The sequence below is a fragment of the Microtus pennsylvanicus genome, chromosome 13 (assembly GCF_037038515.1).
Source record: "Microtus pennsylvanicus isolate mMicPen1 chromosome 13, mMicPen1.hap1, whole genome shotgun sequence".
NCBI lineage: Eukaryota > Metazoa > Chordata > Mammalia > Rodentia > Cricetidae > Microtus > Microtus pennsylvanicus.
In genome coordinates, this window is record NC_134591.1 from 81615660 (window position 1) to 81624851 (window position 9192).

Below are 9192 nucleotides of genomic sequence, written 5' to 3' on the forward strand. Positions count from 1 at the left end.
TCAAAGGCTCACAGCTCACACCAAAACTAGTCTCTCTCCCCCCTGCCCCCTCCTGCCTGCAAATCAGGGATGCAGGTCTCACCTGCTTCGCCAGCACCACGCTGGCCTATGGGCCTCCACACTCCCTGCCATGATGATAACTGACTCTCTGAAGCTGTAAGATGATGTGAGATTTCCCTCTGTATGCTGTGATTACCAATGATTAAAAAAAGGAACTGTTTTGGGCCTATAGCAGAGCTATAGAGAAACAGAGCTAGGTGGGGAAAACCAAGCTCAATGCTGGGAGAAAGGAGGTGGAGTCAGAGAGAAGCCATGGAGCCATTGCCGAAGACAGACATGCTGAAACTTTGCTGGTACGTCACGACCTTGTGGTGATGCACAGATTAGTGAAGATGGGTTAAATTAAGATGTAAGAGTTAGCCAATAAGAAGATAGAGCAAATGGGCCAAGCAGTGATTTAAATAATACAGTTTCTGTGTGATTATTTTGGGGCTAAGTGACTGGGAACTAACTAGTGGCCTCCTACTACAGTAAGCAAGTCCTCAATTAAATATTTCCTCCTATATGTTGGATAGATAAGAGGTAGAGATGATAGAGAGAGAGAGAGAGAGAGAGAGAGAGAGAGAGAGAGAGAGATGATGGATAGATAGATAGATAGATAGATAGATAGATAGATAGATAGATAGATAGATGATGAATAGGTAGGTAGATAGATGATGAATAGGTAGGTAGGTAGGTAGGTAGGTAGATAATGAATAGATGGATGGATAGATAGATAGATAGATAGATAGATAGGGTAAGTAGATGGATAGATAGAGAGAGAGAGATAAATTGGATAAAAGCACTTCCCACATAAGACTGACAACCTGAGTCTTATATAGGTACCCAGGATAGAAGAATGAAATCGACTCTAAAAAGTTATCCTCTGGCCTCTACAAGGTATCCATGCCCACACTTTAAACACATCTTAAACACGCATAATAATAACAGATTTATTTTCAAACAAGAGATAGATGATAGAGGCAGACAGATTGATACTGATGTCAGTTTGCAGCTGACCCTCCAGACCCAGGGATTTATATCCATGAATTCAAACAACTTCAGATTTCAAAACAAAAACAAAAAAAAAACAAGGACTAGAGAAATGACTCAGGATTTAAGTTCAGTTCCTTGCACCCATTTGGCAGCTCACAACCATCTGTAACTCTATTTCCAGGGGATCTGACACCCCCATGGGCACCAGGCATGCACGTACAAGATACAGGAAAACATCCATATCCATAAAATAAATCTTAAAAGTTTATAAACTACAGAAAGAACTGTGTCCACTCACAAGTATAATCTAAAACAATTGTTCACATGGAAATTGACCTAAGACAAAGAGAGCTGGGGCAGGAGGACAGAGGTGGGGAAGCTCACAGCATTGGTGTTGGATATGGGAATGAGTACGGGCATTTGACAGCAGGGCAAGCTGAATGTAATTAACAGGAATGGGCTGCGTATCTCAAAATAGTTAAAAGAGATGAATTTGAATCCACTCGCCATAAAAATGATAAATGTTTAGGCGATAGATATGCTAATTACCTGAGTCGATCGCTACCCAGTGTAGCTGTGAATCAAAACATCACATCATACTTCATGAATATGTACAAAAACCCTGCATCAATCAAAGAAATTAAAAAGAAGAAAATTAACGTCTGTACGGGGACTTTTTCTCTTGTCATTATTCCCAAAACAATACAGGATAACGACTATTTACAGGGACTCCACATTGGATTACATAGCATTTACATTGGATTTACATAGTATTTACATTAGATTTACATGACATTTGCATTAGATTTACATACCATTCACATTGGATCACTTATTGAAGTTATGGAGAGATGCGTGAAGGCCTCCAGACACGCCCTGTCCTGATCACTGGAACCTGTGAGTGTGGAAGAGGGGACTTGGTAGACCTATGGGAGAGCTCTTGTGGAGGACGCCTGAGGCTGTGTTTGAACCCCAGTACTGCAAAATAAACTAATGAATACGACTAACGTCTATGGTAAAGTGCATATAGGTTAAATGTGAACAGTGACTGTTTCATGTAAGGGACATGAACATCTGGAGGTTTGTGTATTCACAGGGAGTCCTACAGTAAACTCCCAGGGATGTGCAAGGTAGCTAGATGCATACATACGTATAACCTGTTAGATATATTTCTCTAAAAAATCCTCACAGAAAGATTATCCTAGATTACAGAATGGGGAAGCATTGCAATCACAAAGTAATCAAACAAGAAGACAGGGAGTATGCGATACCTCCTGAGGGGTCAGTGTCTTAGTTAGGGTTTCTATTGCTGTGACAAGACCGCATAACCACAGCCACTCTTTTAAAGTAAAATATTTAATTGAAATGTCATCTTACAGTTCAGAAGTTCAGTCTATTATCATCATGGAGGGGAGTACGGTGGCTTGCAGGCAGATGTGGTGCTGGAGAAAGAGCTGAGAGACCCCCATTTTGCAGGCAACAGGAAGTTGACTCCCATCACACTGAGGGAACCTTGAGCAAAAGACTTCAAAACCCACCCCCACAGTGACACACTTCCTACAAAGTCGTCAGATTTTTCTTTGGGCTGCCAGTTTACAAAAAATGCCATGAAGACTTATTACTAATTATGAAAGTCAGCCTATAGCTTAGGCTTGTCCCACCAGCTCTTACAACTTAAATTAACCCATTTATATTAATCTATGTCTTGTCTCATATCTTTTTACCTCTCTTCCATCTTGCACCTCCTCTTTCCTCTCCTTGTCCTCTGGCATCTCTCTGAGTCCACCAGAAAACTCTATGGTCCACTCCTGCCAGCTGAATGTGACCCTGCCCTCTGAACCAAGGCTGATTCCATTGGCAGTCTCAAAGCAACAACACATATAAATCTGCAGCACTCCAACAAGGCCATACCCACTTCAACAAAGCCACACCTCCTAACAGTGCCACTTCCTATGAGATTATGGGGGCCAATAATCTACCACAGTCAAGCCGGGCGGTGGTGGCGCACGCCTTTAATCCCAGCACTCGGGAGGCAGAGGCAGTCGAATCTCAGAGAGTTCGAGACCAGCCTGGTCTACAGAGCTAGTTCCAGGACAGGCTCCAAAGCCACAGAGAAACCCTGTCTCGAAAAAACCAAAAAAAAAAAAAATCTACCACAGTCAGTGAGACCCCAGAGCCATGTCACCCCAAAAATACAGGTTGTTCCCATTGCTTCTGTTGGCCCCCCAGAACTAGATGGTGGGATCTTATAAGCTGAAGGCATCATGCACTCTGCTTACAAGGCATAAAGGAATCAAGCTGGAGCTGATCTAGAATCTTGCTTCCTTTTGACCAACTTTCATACTGAGAAATGTGCTACACAGGCCACTAGGGAAGAAAAGTCACCAACGGTCTCATCCAGCAAGGAGCTCCATGTACCACAATACGCCAACCTGCCAGGCAAGCCTTGCACACCGCTGCAGTTGTGGCATGGCTTAACTTCCAGGAGAAAACAATCACTCTCTCATTAGACTTGAGGCCTGTTCCATATGAGGGAACTCCTGCCTGGCACTGAAAACTGATCAAAAGACACTACTGGGGAGATCTTGGGCCCTAAAATGCCTTCTAAATAGTTATACCCGTGGGTTAATGTTGCTCTCAACCTTGGTTGGGAAGAAGCTTTCTTTAGTAACTGTGGTGAATGTAGGGACTTATCACTAGACAAATAGGTGATAATAAAAATAATACTACAACGCACATCTGTAACACCCCTTCCAAGGTCCAAAGAGCACCAACGGAAGAGGGACAGGAAGAATAAAAGATTCAGAGGATGGAGAAAAGTGCAGGGAAACACTGTCTTCTGGGCATGGCTATAGTGGTATATTATTTGTGTTTTAATAAATAAAGCTTGCCCGAAGATCAGAAGGCAAAGCAGTCACACAGGTCAGGGAGTGGTGGCACACACCTTTAATCCCAGGACTCAGGAGACAGAGGTAGGTAAATATTTGTGAGTTCAAGGACACCCTGGGCTGCACGAAATTGATCCAGTCTAAAAGAGAAACAGAACTCACACAAAGGTGATCCCAGCACTTTGGATCCCACACCTCCTTTAATTCCAGTGCTAGGGAGGTAGAGTCAGAAGTGAAATGGCTGGGTGGAGAGAGGACTATAAGGCAGGAGGAAACAGGAGCTCAGTGGAGTCTGAGGATTCATGGAGACAGGATCTCGCCTTTTGGTCTGAAGATCTGGTAGAGGTAAAAGGTCTCTCTAATGTTTGGCTGCATTGCTTTTCTGATCTTCAGGCTGAACCCCAATATGTCCCCGGGTTTTATTGTTCATGCTACACATGATGTGAGCATTACACTCATCAGCTTCCAGCAGCCGTGGTCACATGCACAGGACCCGTACAAGATCAAATTAGTCAAAATGCCAGCATGGATGGGAGGGGGCTCATGAGGAGCCATTGGCAGCTAAAGGTTACTGAAGGAGAGAAAGTTATTTTTCTGTGGCGGTGGAGCCACTGGTAAGTTGACCGTGTTCCTGTAAGTGACGTCACCCCCATGCCCATCAAGCAAACCTAACTAAACTTAGGAGGAAAAAGACACAAAGGCAAGAGGGACGCTTCCTGGGAAGAATGGAAGCAGAGGGAATGGTATGGGAATAAGACATGGGTGAATGCGACCAAAATGTATTTTACACATGTGTGAAATTTTGTCAAAGGATAAACTTTTTTGGTTTCTTGAAACAGGGTTTCTCTATGTAGCTTTGGGGCCTCTCCTGGATCTCACTCTGACCACACTGGCCTCCAACTCACAGAGATCCGCCTGCCTCTGCCTCCCAAGTGCTGGGATTAAAGGCGTGTGCCACCACTGGCAAGAATAAGTTTTAAAATATTTTAAGTTAATATAAATAAAATTTTTTAATATTTATTTATTATGTATACAATATTCTGTCTGCGTGTATCCCTGAAGGCCAGAAGAGGGCACTAGATCTCATTACAGATGGTTGTGGTCCACCATGTGGTTGATGGGAATTGAACTCAGGACCTTTGGAAGAGCAGGCAATGCTGTTAACCACTGAGCCATCTCTCCAGCTCATAAATAAAAATTTTAAAGGTGCCTAGGCTGGGCATGTAGCTCACTCAGTAGAGTGCTTGCCTTGTGTGCACAAAACCCAGGGTTTGGTTCCCAGCAGCTCCTAAGCCAAGTGTGTGGCACATCTATAGGGGGGGGCAGGAAGAGCAGGAGTCTAGGGCCATCCTCGACCATGTAGTGAGCTGAGGTCCAGCCTGGAATACATGAAGCCCTGTCTTAAAAAACAAACAACAACAACAAGCCTTGTTATCAGGAAGATCGTGGCAGACCCATGAGGCAAGGGGAGTGAGTGGCCTCTAGAGACTGAGACAAGTGGGATCCCTGCAGCTAACAGTGGAACCTGCCTTGACCTCCGGGCTGTAAATGAAACACTTTGTGTTGGTTGGAGTCATAAGCCTGTTAGCCACGTGGCACTGCCGCAACAGAAACAGCATGGAGGGGTGGGTAGCCTCTCCCCCGACTTTGGCTAACCAAATATTCCACATCCCTTCATGAGTCCCTGCCAGGCCAAGCTTCAAGGCCCCTCACTCACTTCCGGCTCTAAGGCCTCAGGCTTCTGATTTGTCTATGTGTGAGGAGTCTTCTGACTTCACAAGGACAACAGCTGGTCCTGGGAAGGATGTAACACGAGGTCCTGCTTGTTGGGGTTTCTGTCCTGCCCAGTTCCCACAGCCGGCAAGTCCCAAAGAATCACACAGAAGTTCTACATACGTTATAAAACTGATTGGCCCATTAGTTCAGGCTTCTTATTAGCTCTTGTAGCTTATATTAACTCATTATTCTTATCTATGTTAGCCACGTGGCTAGTTACCTTTCTCAGCAGAGCAGGTCACATTTTGCTTCTTCCGTGGTCTGCACAGGACTCTGAGGAATGGGCTTCCTCCTTTTTAGAATTCTCCTGTTCTCATCGCCCCACTTCTACTTCCTGTCTAGTTGACCTGCCTATACTTCCTGCCTGGCCAATCAGCGTTTATTTAAAACATGATTGACAGAATACAGACAATTCTCCCGCACCAGAAGGAGCCACGGAAGTAGTGCCTCTGGCTACCACCAGGGCTATCTCTAGGCTGTAGGAGCAGTAGGCGTGTTTCGTCTGTTTATCACAGAAGGTTCTGAGTGCCTGCCCTCAGAACACCACCGAGAGGAAGCATTCTCCAGCTCAGAGGTAAACACAGCCCCACAGGCAGAGGAGACAGCTAAGGATGAAGACAATGGGTATGAGCTGAGGGAAGAGACAGTTTGAGCCGGCAATGTCAATCAGGCTCGTGGATTTCAACAATGGCTTTGAAGAAATGGGACATGGAGATTCCCTCCCAGCCCCCCTCAAGGAGAAAGAACTGAACCCCAGAACACTGTGCAACAGAATGGACCCTACCTGAGGGACAGAGAACACTAATCACGAGCTTCTGTCCTGCCCTGAGGAAACCCAAGATCTGGAAAAAGGGAAAGACCCCAGCAAGACTTTGCAACCGCCCAAGGGACAGGTGCTTTGGAGACAGGCCTAGGCAGGAGGGAGGGTTCTCCACACACATTAAGCACCTGCTGGGTACACAAACTGCTAGGGCTTAAGAGAGGACTCCAGATGGTCTTAGCCAAGCAAGACATCCGTCATCTGTCTGTGGAGAGGCGTGTGCAAGTCACTTTGCTCAGCAGATTTGCAGACCCTGAGGGTCACCCAGGGCAGGGAAGCTGGCTGAGAGGCAGACTCGGAGGACCAAGAGGGACGGGTTTGCAGCTGATCATCCTGGTATGTCCTGGGGAGGGGGTATATGAAAGGACAAAGGACCCTCAAACACAGGTGGGACACGCTTGCAGTGAAGACTGGAGAAAGTCATGTACTTGGCTTAGGACTGTGAACCCTGAGGTCCAGAGGGAGCCTCAGTATGGAGGTTTTCTCTGCGGGGAAAACACAGAGGCGGGGGAATCACTAAAGTGACAACCGGCACAACCTGTGCAGCCCAAGAGCCTCCAAACACAGGAGCCGCACTCCAGAACCTGTGGAGACTAAGCACCTCCAAACACGCAGAGCACAGTCCTCCTCCTGCCCATCATCCTTCTCCTCCCCTGGGTGCCAACAGCTAAGAAGGAGCATGTCGTCTTCACCCGCGCTGTCAAACTATGTTAGGCACAGAAGCACTGATAAAGAAAGCACCCAAAGAATGGGGGGCTCCCTGGCGCGTGTGGGTGCAGACAAGCTAAGACCACTACAGGATGGTGGAAGCAGAGCTCCACCCCAGGGAAAGCCCGCCCTGGCTGAGCACAGCTGTCAGGGTATCTGTTAGAACTTCAAGCTTGCCCTCAATCTCTCTGACTCTACAATCATGTTACACTAGCAATGTGACCATCACCAGGGAAGTTTGGCGCTCAGGGAGCCAGGATGGCCCCAGATGATCCAGGCCATGTGCTCGCTGGGATGGGGACTCCTTCACCTCCCAATGAGCAGGCTTCTCCCTTCCCTGTCCCTCCAAGACTCTCCCTCAGCCGGCAGCTACAAGCCCCCAGTCCCAGAGTCTCACACTGTGTGACTGGGTTTCTAGACACTAATGGGGCCAAAACACGCAAAGATGACTGTTCTCCAGTGATCAACATTGTAGGTCCCTCCCCGGGACACGCCAGGCCTGACATACCCTTCCCTCAGTCTTGACCACAGGCCCAAGGCTGCTCCTCATCCAGTAGTCTGCCCACTGACCCACAACATGCAGTGTCCAGGAATGGAGTGGGTCTCTGTGTGTACAGAGGGGGCACCTGGCATGAGGCTGGGATCCTTACCTGTCCCCAGGGTGTGATCTTGAGAAAAGGCAGGAGGAAGACATCAATGAGAGACCTGAAGTCATGGTCTAGGTAGGACCAGGCCTTTGGTGGCCAGTTCACATCATGGCTCCATGGGTGTTCCCCAATTTTCCTTTGAAAAGGCCTGATGGAGGGGAGCAGGACCATCTCCTTATTTTATTGACCACAGAATGAAACCATGTACAGAGAGAAGATGTAATAGAAAAGTGGCTTTGGGTTGTCTCTCTCTCAGTGTTCAGGGCACAGCCAGGGCTGGAGGTTAAAGGTGTGAGGGCCTAGCACTGAAGCCATGGGGTACATTCCTATCAAACTTCGCAACATGGATGAGATGGGAAGAGTCATGCCCCAACACCATGTCCACAGCCCTGTGGAGCGATGAAAACAAGTGGCCAACACTGGTCCCCAGCAATGAGCTATGTTCTCCCAAATCATCAAAAACATGCCTTACCGACTTGCTCATAGGCCAACCTGATGGAGGAATTTCATCAACTGAAATTCTCTCTTCCAGGTCACCCTGGCTTATGTCAAGTTGACAAAAACAGAATGAAATTAAACTAACCAGAACACTTAGTAAGGGGCACATGCCTGTCATCCCAGCACTTGGGAGGGAGGCCGGGTCAGAAGGATTCTAAGTTTGAGGTCACCTGCGGCTGCATGGCAAGATCCTGCCTCAAACCTCGGACATAGTGGCCTCCAGAATTGTCAGTAACACTTTATTTCATTACCAGTCCATGACAACATTGTAACAGCCCAAGATTAAGAAGAGAAGCCTCACTATCCTCTGAATACCATTCCACACATGTTTACAGACACCCACGCCTCTGTGATGCGGAACACAGACTTGCTCCTAGTCACTGGGAACCTCCCGCCTGTGACCTGCAAACAGTGGACAGGAGACAGTCTGTACCCATGGTGACTACCCAAGCAACGGCATTTCTCTGCATGGGACATGAAGGTAAGAAGGGGATTCGGGAGCTAGGAGAAGACTTAGTAGATAAGACTTTTGTTCAAATCCCCAGAACCCATATAAAGGATAAACCATCTCATTTAAATCTCATGGCAATTCCCACTTCACTCATAAAAAAAAAGACCCACTTGTTGGAGCTGTGAAACTCCATTTTATATTTTACAGGCAAGTGAATGAACCCATGTGGTCATGACCCGGAAGAAGAGATTCAACAGGACATATTGCCCCACTCCAGACCAGCCCTCTCACCCAGGGGCCATGGCTTATCTATTGATGAACTCAGTGCAGGTTTTTGTTGATTTTGCTTTAGTTATAGTTTTTGTATGG

At 46.8% G+C, this 9192-nt stretch overlaps 1 long non-coding RNA gene across 1 annotated transcript; it reads right to left on the reverse strand.

The window, feature by feature from the left end:
- Positions 1-1633: 1633 nt before the first annotated feature.
- LOC142834070 (uncharacterized) lies at positions 1634-5965 on the reverse strand. Its single transcript, XR_012907494.1, has 3 exons — positions 5920-5965; positions 1851-1930; positions 1634-1657 (listed from the first exon to the last, which is right to left on the reverse strand). It is a non-coding gene; the product is annotated as an uncharacterized LOC142834070 (long non-coding RNA).
- Positions 5966-9192: the final 3227 nt, after the last annotated feature.